A 14210-nucleotide genomic window follows, 5' to 3' on the forward strand; every position below is an offset into this window, starting at 1 on the left:
AGCATGAGCATCAATCTGCACTATTGGGAACCGATGACATGTGCCAACCAAGCCAGTGAGCTTAACCACCAGATCACGTTAGTCACCTCTTACGACAAACATAGTCGTCTTTCATGGAAAGCATGGGTTGCTGAAGGCCTATTCAGCCCCGGGACCTTCATGGATCACTTCTGATTGTATGCTTTCATTGTGTTAAATTAAACACTGCAGTAGTGTCGGGGTGTCCTGGATAATGACAATGTTACAATGTGCGCCAAAACATTGCAACACAGTCAAGAAGTGAGTGAGTGAGTGAGTGAGTTAGTTTAGTTTTACACCAGGAAATGGGCTTCACTCATTGTACCCGTGTGGGGAATCGAACCCAGGTCTTCGGCATGACAAGCGAACGTGTTAACCACTAGGCTACCCCACCGCCCCCCACAACTTTAATACGATGTTTTGATTCAGGTTCTTATATCGTTTTCAAGTGTAAATGAAAACTTGAAAACGATACATGAACCTGTATCGAAACGTCGAGTTCTAGTATTAAAGAAGTTGTCATCAATATACACTTATTCTATATGACTCCCAAGTTCCAACTCCTAAATATGCCACTCAACCAACGCCCCACACTATCAAGAAACGTTGATCATCAGTTCTATTTCATTACGAGTACCTAGGGGTGACTTTTCAAGGGAAGACAACTACTGCCATAGTGATAACCTATTGACGAATATCATTGTGATGGCGACAGTCTATTGTGACATACTATTAGAACATTACTGCAATAGTATTTTTTTTTCTCCTTGATTTGTCTCATTTGAAGTCATTTCCCAAATGAATGTAGAGTTTATATAAAATAAAAGCAACTTGAAGTAGTTTCAATCTCTTTTGATAACTGACAAGAAATCCAGATTAAATAAACAGTTAAAACATAAACTCAACATGCCAAACATCCTGTATTTGGTGCAGCACATTTATCAACGGATGTCAATCACTAAACTATTGACAGCCACACATACTATTGATGCATCGATAGTTTTTCATTTCAACAACTGTCACAAAATACATGCACCCTGAAAAAACTTAAGCATGTGCTTTGCATTTGATATAAATAAGGCACTGTATCAGAATTATATCTTGTACCAATATTCTGCCAAAACACATTCGTCTTGCACATACATAAAGTGACATACCCGGTGAGTACTGTATTTTGAGGTATGGACTGAAAACCAAGAACATTGTAAGCAGTACACTGATACACTTTTTCAGCAAAGTCAGCTCATGGATAGAGATGTATTTAAACCATTGCAGCAAATACTCAGTAAGTGAGTGCTGGGTTGTCCTTGTAAACTTTCAAAACATGCTTATCAGATAGTCTGATTATATTTTATCTCACTTAACTTTTTATCTAATATAATTTTTGTTTAACTACATCATGAACTGATAATGAATTAGTAAGGTTAAACAGAAAAACAGATATTTCTCGTCCATCAGCGCATCACTTTTATTTGTGTGCATAACAATTTTTTATCATCATTTAAAAAATATAATTATGACTTGGCCATGTTGCGACCATCCAATTGTCCACTGTAAAAATGAGTGTCTGTAAGAACGAGTGGGACTGAATGTACAACTCTTACACATGCTAAACTTCCCAAGCTGTATTTCTGATTGAAAAGAAATAAAAATAACTTTTTCTATCAAAACATAAAAATAAAGTCCTACCACCCTCATCACTTTTGAAAAAAAGGTGCCAGAGAAACATTTAATTATTTTTAAGCAGCCGACTGATAACAGTTGAAATTAGCAATAATTCCAGTTAAAATTAGTAATAATAGTAACATATAGTTAAAACTAATAATAACTATTCATAGAAAGAGAGTGAAATATATGAGTTTTACCAACTTATCTACTAAACCCATTTATAATGGACTTAATATTTTATCTGCATGAAATCACAGCATGCAACATAGAAAAACCTTGCCTGTAGTTATGAATATGATGTTGTGATTTGAATACAACATTGGGAGTTAGTTCATCTCTGTCCTTAGCCTCGTCATAGCTAACATGTCATGACGTATCCACTGTCAAAAAATGTTGACTGGCAACTTCTGGTGATTGCTTGTCCAGATGTCTGGTTAGAATGTATCTGAAGTCAAAACATCGTGTTTGGGTAGACCAACTCAAGTGTATTGTATCTGTGGACTTGTTCCCCAACACCTGAACTGTCAATGAAGGTCTTAATGCTGAGACTGCTTTGTGAAAGGTGACAATGTACTTGGAACCATATAACTTGATGCAATGTTTCTTCTATTGCTTGTAGGACTGCCATGTATTTCCGGTATACCTGTATATTCAATAAGCTGTTCTGTCACTATGTATCGTGATAAATATTTCGCTCCTAGTATATTTCTGGCATACCTGTTTAATGCAATAATCATTCCTACCTTTATATACAGTCTTTAACACTTATGACAACTGTGGTAATGCTATTACATACTAACATTTTCAACCCTATCACCCTGGTATTTGTATCCACTTGACATTGTAAAATCATGAAATGTTATTGCTTATAAATAAAGCTTTAAAACATTTTCAAATATATACATTATATTTGTCTGTGTATTTTGCTATATTTGGTTAAATAAGTACAAATTTCATTATATTTGGGGCTTTTTTCACTTAAGCTAAAACCTAATCAGACATTCATTGACATGTTTGCCAAGTGCTCTGAGATGAGATAGTACTTTTTATCTAAAGCTGTATTCATACTACAAATGGTGGTGATGGACAATTCTGATTTAGATATCGATGCAATTTGCAAACATGATGAGAAAGTTGGTGACTGACATCATTCTGGATAAAAATATATCATAAATTCCTTAGGATACGTAAGTATATCAAAACATGCCTCAAATACTTTCACAGTAGAGTGAGTTAGTTAACACTAAAACCCACATGAGCAGTTTCACACTTGAGCCGACTGAACGAGTGAGTCAGTTTAGTTTTACACTGCACTCAGCATCATTACAGCTACAGGACAGTAAATAATCAGTTATGGACCACACAATCCAGTGATCCCTTAGTCACCGCCAAGGGAATGATATAAGTGAGATTAATAATGAAAACTAAGACTCCTGCTACAACTGAAAGGGTTAGTAAACGCTGTCAATGAATGCTACAGCTGAAAGGGGTAGTAAACGCTGTCAATGAATGCTACAGCTGAAAGGGTTAGTGAATGCTGTCAATGAATGCTACAGCTGAAAGGGTTAGTAAACGCTGTCAATCAATGCTACAGCTCAAAGATTTAGTAAACGCTGTCAATGAATGCTACTGTTGAAAGATTTAGTAAACGCTGTCAATGAATGCTACAGCTGAAAGGGTTAGTGAATGCTGTCAATGAATGCTACAGCTGAAAGGGTTAGTAAACGCTGTCAATGAATGCTACAGCTCAAAGATTTAGTAAACGCTGTCAATGAATGCTACTGTTGAAAGATTTAGTAAACGCTGTCAATGAATGCTACAGCTGAAAGGGTTAGTGAACGCTGTCAATGAATGCTACAGCTGAAAGGGTTAGTAAATGCTGTTAATGAATGCTACAGCTAAAAGACTTAGTAAACGCTGTCAATGAATGCTACAACCGAAAGGGTCAGTGAATGCTGTCAATGAATGCTACAGCTGAAAGGGGTAGTAAACGCTGTCAATGAATGCTACAGCTGAAAGGGTTAGTGAATGCTGTCAATGAATGCTACAGCTGAAAGGGTTAGTAAACGCTGTCAATCAATGCTACAGCTCAAAGATTTAGTAAACGCTGTCAATGAATGCTACTGTTGAAAGATTTAGTAAACGCTGTCAATGAATGCTACAGCTGAAAGGGTTAGTGAATGCTGTCAATGAATGCTACAGCTGAAAGGGTTAGTAAATGCTGTTAATGAATGCTACAGCTAAAAGATTTAGTAAACGCTGTCAAAGAATGCTACAACCGAAAGGGTTAGTGAATCCTGTCAATGAATGCTACAGCTGAAAGGGGTAGTAAACGCTGTTAATGAATGCTACAGCTGAAAGGGTTAGTAAACGCTGTCAATGAATGCTACAGCTGAAAGGGTTAGTAAATGCTGTTAATGAATGCTACAGCTGAAAGATTTAGTAAATGCTGTCAATGAATGCTACAGCTGAAAGGGTTAGTGAATGCTGTCAATGAATGCTACAGCTGAAAGGGTTAGTAAACGCTGTCAATGAATGCTACAGCTGAAAGGGTTAGTAAACGCTGTCAATGAATGCTACAGCTGAAAGGGTTAGTAAACGCTGTCAATGAATGCTACAGCTGAAAGGATTAGTGAATGCTGTCAATGAATGCTACAGCTGAAAGGGTTAGTAAACGCTGTCAATGAATGCTACAACTGAAAGGGGTAGTAAACGCTGTCAATGAATGCTACAGCTGAAAGGGTTAGTAAACGCTGTCAATGAATGCTACAGCTGAAAGGCTTAGTAAATGCTGTCAATGAATGCTACAGCTGAAAGATTTAGTAAACGCTGTCAATGAATGCTACAGCTGAAAGATTCAGTAAACGCTGTCAATGAATGCTACAGCTGAAAGATTTAGTAAACGCTGTCAATGAATGCTACAGCTGAAATAATTTAGTAAACGCTGTCAATGAATGCTACAGCTGAAAGGGTTAGTGAATGCTGTCAATGAATGCTACAGCTGGAAGGGTTAGTAAACGCTGTCAATGAATGCTACAGCTGAATGATTTAGTAAACACTGTCAATGAATGCTACAGCTGAAAGATTCAGTAAACGCTGTCAATGAATGCTACTGCTGAAAGGGTTAGTGAATGCTGTCAATGAATGCTACAGCTGGAAGGGTTAGTAAACACTCTCAATGAATGCTACAGCTGAAAGATTTAGTAAACGCTGTTAATGAATGCTACAGCTGAAAGGGTTAGTGAATGCTGTCAATGAATGCTACAGCTGAAAGATTTAGTAAACACTGTCAATGAATGCTACAGCTGAAAGACTTAGTAAACACTGTTAATGAATCCTACAGCTGAAAGGGTTAGTAAACGCTGTCAATGAATGCTACAACTGAAAGGGTTAGCAAACACTGTTAATGAATGCTACAACTGAAAGGGTTAGTAAACGCTGTCAATGAATGCTACAACTGAAAGGGTTAGTAAACGCTGTCAATGAATGCTACAACTGAAAGATTTAGTAAACGCTGTCAATGAATGCTACAGCTGAAAGATTCAGTAAACGCTGTCCATGAATGCTACAGCTGAAAGATTTAGTAAACGCTGTCAATGAATGCTACAGCTGAAAGATTTAGTAAACGCTGTCAATGAATGCTACAGCTGAAAGATTCAGTAAACGCTGTCAATGAATGCTACTGCTGAAAGGGTTAGTGAATGCTGTCAATGAATGCTACAGCTGGAAGGGTTAGTAAACACTGTCAATGAATGCTACAGCTGAAAGATTTAGTAAACGCTGTTAATGAATGCTACAGCTGAAAGGGTTAGTGAATGCTGTCAATGAATGCTACAGCTGGAAGGGTTAGTAAACGCTGTCAATGAATGCTACAGCTGAATGATTTAGTAAACGCTGTCAATGAATGCTACAGCTGAAAGATTCAGTAAACGCTGTCAATGAATGCTACTGCTGAAAGGGTTAGTGAATGCTGTCAATGAATGCTACAGCTGGAAGGGTTAGTAAACACTGTCAATGAATGCTACAGCTGAAAGATTTAGTAAACGCTGTTAATGAATGCTACAGCTGAAAGGGTTAGTGAATGCTGTCAATGAATGCTACAGCTGAAAGATTTAGTAAACACTGTCAATGAATGCTACAGCTGAAAGGGTTAGTAAACGCTGTTAATGAATCCTACAGCTGAAAGGGTTAGTAAACGCTGTCAATCAATGCTACAACTGAAAGGGTTAGCAAACACTGTTAATGAATGCTACAACTGAAAGGGTTAGTAAACGCTGTCAATGAATGCTACAGCTGAAAGGGTTAGTGAATCCTGTCAATGAATGCTACAGCTGAAAGGGTTAGTAAACGCTGTCAATGAATGCTACAGCTGAAAGATTTAGTAAACGCTGTCAATGAATGCTACTGTTGAAAGATTTAGTAAACGCTGTCAATGAATGCTACAGCTGAAAGGGTTAGTGAATGCTGTCAATGAATGCTACAGCTGAAAGGGTTAGTAAATGCTGTTAATGAATGCTACAGCTAAAAGATTTAGTAAACGCTGTCAATGAATGCTACAACCGAAAGGGTTAGTGAATGCTGTCAATGAATGCTACAGCTGAAAGGGGTAGTAAACGCTGTTAATGAATGCTACAGCTGAAAGGGTTAGTAAACGCTGTCAATGAATCCTACAGCTGAAAGGGTTAGTAAATGCTGTTAATGAATGCTACAGCTGAAAGATTTAGTAAACGCTGTCAATGAATGCTACAGCTGAAAGATTTAGTAAACGCTGTCAATGAATGCTACAGCTGAAAGATTTAGTAAACACTGTCAATGAATGCTACAGCTGAAAGATTTAGTAAACGCTGTCAATGAATGCTACAGCTGAAAGGGTTAGTGAATGCTGTCAATGAATGCTACAGCTGGAAGGGTTAGTAAACGCTGTCAATGAATGCTACAGCTGAATGATTTAGTAAACGCTGTCAATGAATGCTACTGCTGAAAGGGTTAGTGAATGCTGTCAATGAATGCTACAGCTGGAAGGGTTAGTAAACACTGTCAATGAATGCTACAGCTGAAAGGGTTAGTAAACGCTGTCAATGAATGCTACAGCTGAAAGGGTTAGTGAATGCTGTCAATGAATGCTACAGCTGAAAGGGTTAGTAAACGCTGTCAATGAATGCTACAGCTGAAAGGGTTAGTAAACGCTGTCAATGAATGCTACAACTGAAAGGGTTAGTAAACGCTGTCAATGAATGCTACAGCTGAAAGGATTAGTGAATGCTGTCAATGAATGCTACAGCTGAAAGGGTTAGTAAACGCTGTCAATGAATGCTACAACTGAAAGGGGTAGTAAACGCTGTCAATGAATGCTACAGCTGAAAGGGTTAGTAAACGCTGTCAATGAATGCTACAGCTGAAAGGGTTAGTAAATGCTGTCAATGAATGCTACAGCTGAAAGATTTAGTAAACGCTGTCAATGAATGCTACAGCTGAAAGGGTTAGTAAACGCTGTCAATCAATGCTACAGCTGAAAGATTTAGTAAACGCTGTCAATGAATGCTACAGCTGAAAGATTTAGTAAACGCTGTCAATGAATGCTACAGCTGAAAGGGTTAGTGAATGCTGTCAATGAATGCTACAGCTGGAAGGGTTAGTAAACGCTGTCAATGAATGCTACAGCTGAATGATTTAGTAAACGCTGTCAATGAATGCTACAGCTGAAAGATTCAGTAAACGCTGTCAATGAATGCTACTGCTGAAAGGGTTAGTGAATGCTGTCAATGAATGCTACAGCTGAAAGGGTTAGTAAACACTGTCAATGAATGCTACAGCTGAAAGATTTAGTAAACGCTGTTAATGAATGCTACAGCTGAAAGGGTTAGTGAATGCTGTCAATGAATGCTACAGCTGAAAGATTTAGTAAACACTGTCAATGAATGCTACAGCTGAAAGGGTTAGTAAACACTGTTAATGAATCCTACAGCTGAAAGGGTTAGTAAACGCTGTCAATGAATGCTACAACTGAAAGGGTTAGCAAACACTGTTAATGAATGCTACAACTGAAAGGGTTAGTAAACGCTGTCAATGAATGCTACAACTGAAAGGGTTAGTAAACGCTGTCAATGAATGCTACAACTGAAAGATTTAGTAAACGCTGTCAATGAATGCTACAGCTGAAAGATTCAGTAAACGCTGTCCATGAATGCTACAGCTGAAAGATTTAGTAAACGCTGTCAATGAATGCTACAGCTGAAAGATTTAGTAAACGCTGTCAATGAATGCTACAGCTGAAAGGGTTAGTGAATGCTGTCAATGAATGCTACAGCTGGAAGGGTTAGTAAACGCTGTCAATGAATGCTACAGCTGAATGATTTAGTAAACGCTGTCAATGAATGCTACAGCTGAAAGATTCAGTAAACGCTGTCAATGAATGCTACTGCTGAAAGGGTTAGTGAATGCTGTCAATGAATGCTACAGCTGGAAGGGTTAGTAAACACTGTCAATGAATGCTACAGCTGAATGATTTAGAAAACGCTGTCAATGAATGCTACAGCTGAAAGATTCAGTAAACGCTGTCAATGAATGCTACTGCTGAAAGGGTTAGTGAATGCTGTCAATGAATGCTACAGCTGGAAGGGTTAGTAAACACTGTCAATGAATGCTACAGCTGAAAGATTTAGTAAACGCTGTTAATGAATGCTACAACCGAAAGGGTTAGTGAATGCTGTCAATGAATGCTACAGCTGAAAGATTTAGTAAACACTGTCAATGAATGCTACAGCTGAAAGGGTTAGTAAACGCTGTTAATGAATCCTACAGCTGAAAGGGTTAGTAAACGCTGTCAATGAATGCTACAACTGAAAGGGTTAGCAAACACTGTTAATGAATGCTACAACTGAAAGGGTTAGTAAACGCTGTCAATGAATGCTACAACTGAAAGGGTTAGTAAACGCTGTCAATGAATGCTACAACTGAAGGGGTTAGTAAACGCTGTTAATGAATGCTACAGCTGAAAGGATTACTAAACATTTTGAAGGAATGCTACAAGTGAAAGGGTTAGTTATAAAGCACAATAAACACTAGCTATTGATCTCATTAGTAGACATCAGTTAGTCTCCTTATCTCTATCTCTGCTATTTAATTGGAGAACTCTGAGCTCTCTAATCCAAAGCAAAGGTGTGGCTGGCTTGTTTAGAAATACTTTGTATTATCCACGTGGGCTGTCATCAGAAGCTTCACACACTACTGTAGTTGTGATAATGATGACGACTTAATGCAGCTACAGGCATTTATTTAATAATTCCGACCAAACGTCATGTTTTCTTCACAAATTCAATAGATTAAAATCTTTAATATATTACATTCAATATGTTTTCACTGACATTTGAATGGAGGTGCTTTTAATGTGTTTTCTATAAGCATAATAATTTAATTAACTGATTAACTAGAAATAGTTGAGCTATGCATAAGGCTTACCTGAAGCAAATGTTTGCTTTTAGTAATTTTTCATAAGCAATTACAGATTCTGTCATAGTTCCAAATCATACAGGGCATGAAAGAATCAGAAGATTTTAATTTTTATGTCGTAAGAAGAGACTAACAGGATTAGGTGATCAGAATAGGCCTTCAGCAAACCATGCTTGCCATAAAAGGCCATAAAAGGTGACCATGCTTGTCGTAAGAGGCAACTAACAGGATTGGGTGGTCAGACTCGATGACATAGTTGACACATCATCCTATCCAAACTGCATAGATCAGTGCTCATACTTTTGATCACTGGATTGTCTGGTATAGACTCCATTATTCAGACAACCATCATATAGCTGTGACATTGCTGAGCGAGGCATAAAACTGAAGTCACTCACTTGCTCCCTGAATAAATTAATATGTATGTGTGACATGCACGGACTCAAAATACTGCTGGCAAGGTGGGCTGGAAGCCAGGACCATTTTAAATTACACCAGCTAAATGACAAGAAAGTTAATAATTCCTCCAATTTTTTTAACAAAAGTATCACTACTGTATACCATATTGCAAATAAATATTTAGATCTGCTGATACTAATCCTGTTGTTTTTTATGATTCAATCGATCAGCAGATGGGGGCCATCATTTCTTGCGGCTTAAATCAACAAAGACGTTTGCTGCAGCAGATCACTGGTAAACAATCAAGGGTCCCAGTAAGTCACTTAGGAGTGAGTCAGTGAATTTAGTTTTACGTCACACACAGCAATATTTCAGATATATAGCGGCGGTCTGTAAATAATCGAGTCTGGACCAGACAATCCAGTGATCAACAACATGAGCATCTATCTCCACAATTGGGAACCGATGACATGTGTCAACCAAGTCAGCGAGCCTGACCACCTGATCCCGTTAGTCGCTTCTTACAAGCATAGTCGCTTTTTATGGCAAGCATGGGTTGCTGAAGACCTTTTCTACCCCGGGACCTTCACGGGTCAAGTCACTTTGGAACTTTTAGTACAACTACAGTTTTGCTAGCTGAGGGACAGCTGTTGTTCACGCACTGTACTTGCAGGTGTACATGACACAGACTGGACACAGACTGGGTATGGATTTTACAAAAATGGTTCAGTAGTTTTCCTACTTTTTGTTTTTAAATCATTTAAGATTTGTTGGAGCTGTCTTGCTGCAACTATTTAGAACATTATTGCAAACTTTAAATGACATTTATTTTCATATAAGATAGCCAGGAGATTTTTTTGTTGCTAGGCAGACGGTTTCACTATGTTGCAAGTCTGTAACACTATCGTCTCATTATCTTCATATATACTGAAGCTAAAAGTATAAACAAATGTTAAAAGCTGGTACAAAGTAACACAAATTTACTTCACTCTTTTTCAGCAATTAAATAATACAACAGTTATTGAACAATGAAACATATTGTTGACATAAATTATATCAGAAACTATAATCAGGAAAATAATTTACTTCACAAGAGTGAGTGTGAATGCTTCTACTTAACATGGTGTTTGTTTGTTGTTTAAAGTCGCACTCAGCAATATTCCAGGTATGTAATGATGGTCTGTTAACAAATGATTCTGGACCAAATAGTCCAATGATTAAAATCATGAGCATAGATCTATGCAATAGGGACACAATGCATATGGCACACATTTATCAAGTCAGTGACGGTGACCAGCCTGATGAAAGAGTTCAGCACCATTTATGATATGTATGGTTGGCTGATGTTCTATACTATCCCAGATCTCCACAAGCACATAACATAAATATCGGTGCAGATCCGTGTTGGAACTGGTCTTCAGAAACCTGTGGTTGTTTTAAAAGTGACTGACAAGATTGGTTGATCGACTTGCTGACCTGGTTGGGACATATGTCTTTATAACCCAGTTGCATAGATCAATGCCATTGATGCTGATCACTGGATTGTCTGATCCAGACTCAGATATTTACAGACCCTCACCATATAGCTTGAACACTGTTGAGTGCAGCAAAAACAACAATTTCTTCTTTTGAAATTATGCAAGAAATGAAATATTTAAAAAACAATAATATATGGAACAAGAAATATCCCAATAAAAACATGATGAAAGAGTCTCAAAAGGCGTTCAAACTGTCTCTCCACAAGAGGAACTGAACATGTGCCTTTTGTATGAAGAAGTTCATAAAAAGAACTCACAGTGGGATTCTAAATGGTTTCTTACTGGCCTTACAAAAATTATCAGCTCCAAGTATAGAAAAAACTGTATGAGTAGAATCTCGATCAGTCATTATAAGCACTGTTATTGGATATGTGGACTGACTTAAAATTAACAAGCAGTAGGCAATGTCAGGCAAAATCCGTTCTGGTAACATGAGAGCGACTTTGCCTTTCAAATGCCACAAGCTTGCTAGGCTACACATATTCCAGTTAAACCCTCGATGATATTATATAGGTACATATAAATACATTATTCATAGTAAACAGCAACCACATGATTAATAATTCATTAATCATCTGAAGACTGACAAGGTTGGTTTACATTGGCAAGTTACTGATGTGTAAGTAATTTTGGTGAAACGTTTTCACAGCTACGGATTCTATATTGCCAGCTGAGATTTCACGAAAAGAACCATTGTCAAATCTAAAACATAATGTAATCATCATTTTAAAACTGTCCAAACAAAATCGATCGTTCGATAAACTACGACATACCTCAGTGAACACATGCACGGTGTTTAGTGCAAGGCAATCGAAATCGGCATTATCTATTCAAGTAGCGGGTTGTCATGGCCCAAACAACCTCGATGGGAAAAAGGCACGGAACTTGGAATCAGGCAAGAAGCGTCTGTAATCAACCACAGGTGTTAATGTTACCTGTCAGACTCACGCGCTGTGAACTTGCAGCTAGCAAAACCCTGCCAACACGAATCTGATCAACTGCAGGTAGTTCGTTCTCAACCTGCCTTCTCGCACACGGGTGGACGGTTCGTCACGCTCTTTGATTAAGGGGAGACAACTTATGCATGCTCAAAACCTTCGAAGGGTAGTGGCCCTCACACATAAATCCTTCCAGGATTATAAGATTATGAACGTATTTTATGCTGTATGTAGGGATTATATGGTACGCATGTAATTTCGAACAATACTGATTTTGTGGATGAAGTTTGTGTTTACGAATTTCAGCATTGGTTCATTTGGTTGAAATGATATTTCTGTAAAATAACACCATCTGAAAGCTTTCGGTAAATCAGTTCTCAAAGAGGAGCAATTACAGAAAAAAAACAACTCGTAGAGTCAAGTATGTTTTTTTTCTTCCTTTCTTTCCTAAGGTAAACGGTATCATGTATTGTTTTTAATTCAGAGAAATGTAGATTCCCAAGGCATGTCTGTTCCTTGACAAGCCAGTCTGGTGTTGGAACTAAGTCAGCTTAAAGAGCATGATGCAAGACAGAATAGTGCCCAGTAACAATGAACATCAATGTTTGATTGGTTGGTTGTTTAACGTTGCACTCAGCAATTTTCCAGCTATATATATATAACGACAGTATGTAATAATCCAGTCTGACAATACAGTGGGACACGATGACATGTGTCAACCAAGTCATCGAGCCTTACCACCCGATCCCGTTAGTTGCACCTTATGACAAGCATGTGTTTCTGAAGACCAGTTGCACTGTTCTTCCACTGGTCACAGTCTAAGTAAACTTAGTCTCAGTGTATTTCGTAACGAAAAGTACTGAGGATAAGTTTACTTAGACTGCCACTGGTCAATAACAGTTTGAAATTTCCTTCAAATTCTATCACTTTTAAACGTTTTCTTATCCATCCCATCTACAATTACCTTCACACCAATACCTTTAATGTAGACAAAAGGTAGTCTTAGCGCTATGGTTGTTTTGAACAACGGCACCCAGTTCTGTAACCAGCGCTTGTAAGGGCGACTAACGGTACCGGATGTTCAGGCTCGCTGACATGGTTGATATACGTCATGGGATCACAAATGCTAAAATCGATGCACATATGCTGTTGATATTTATACCCATGTCCAAATGGGTAATATAAGAAACGAGTGTCTGCCCCGAAATCCAGGTTGGCGTCTTGTCCGCACGTCCTAATATGTACACATGTATTTTTGTACTGAACATTCAGTCCCCTGTTAAAAATAGATATGACATGATTACAGTCTGTTGAGACACGAATTAATTATACTCATTACACGATGCATCCATTCCCGCACCAGCCTGGTCGATATGGTAACATAAACACAACTAGTCGTTTATAATTACTGTTCTTTTTATCAGTTCAGTATAACGCCGTCTTTAGCAACATCCCAGCAACATTAAGGCTGGGAACATTAGGAATGGGCTTAACACTTTGTACCTATATAGGGAAATGAACCCGGACCCCTCAAAGAGCTGAGCCTTGCCGAGAGTAGTGTTCAACAGCAAACTAATACATATAATGGTTTTATTTTCTACTTTTATATCATAATATATTTCAAGGATATGATTCATTGCTCGTACGTGATTCTTATCAATTATAAATCTTGCAACTCGGGTTATCTTTTGATTTCAAAGATTATTTCGCTGTGCATATGCTTTATCAAGATTTCAGTGGACTTCATGTGAAGGAGGTGGTGCTAAAATGTCGGTTTGTGATGTAGTAAACGAAATTAACAACCGAAAACAGTTGATGTGTGTTTTGATGAAATAAAATACTTGTTTAGTATTGTGTGTCTTTACGCAGTCTATTTTTCACGAATGTATACCATTTTCGGCTTTCTTCCAGGGTGCTACAAATGAGGAAACATACCATTCTTCCTAAATATTTTAATACTCGTATGACTATCAATCCATAAAGGTGCTTCTACATGTACAGACCCACTAACTTGGTTGACAGATGTCATCAATTCCCAATTGCGCAGATCGATGCTAATGCTGTAGATCACTGGATTGTCTGGTCCAGACTGGATTATTTTACAGACCGTCGCCATTTAGCTGGGATAATGCTGAGTGCCAAGTTAAACAACGAAGAAACAAACATAGACTATAGCCGTGTGAAGTATTTATAATTTTGC

The 14210-nt window shown here is 37.9% G+C and overlaps 1 protein-coding gene across 1 annotated transcript in view; it reads right to left on the reverse strand.

Moving 5' to 3' along the window:
- The window catches only part of LOC137297969 (uncharacterized), a 116387-nt gene extending 104263 nt beyond the window's left edge, over positions 1–12124 (reverse strand). The window contains exon 1 of the mRNA XM_067829975.1: positions 12008–12124. The gene's annotated coding sequence lies outside the window, so the exon portion shown is untranslated. The remainder of the gene's footprint in view (positions 1–12007) is intronic.
- Between the last annotated feature and the right edge of the window lie 2086 nt (positions 12125–14210).

Source organism: Haliotis asinina, chromosome 10 (assembly GCF_037392515.1).
Source record: "Haliotis asinina isolate JCU_RB_2024 chromosome 10, JCU_Hal_asi_v2, whole genome shotgun sequence".
Taxonomy (NCBI): domain Eukaryota; kingdom Metazoa; phylum Mollusca; class Gastropoda; order Lepetellida; family Haliotidae; genus Haliotis; species Haliotis asinina.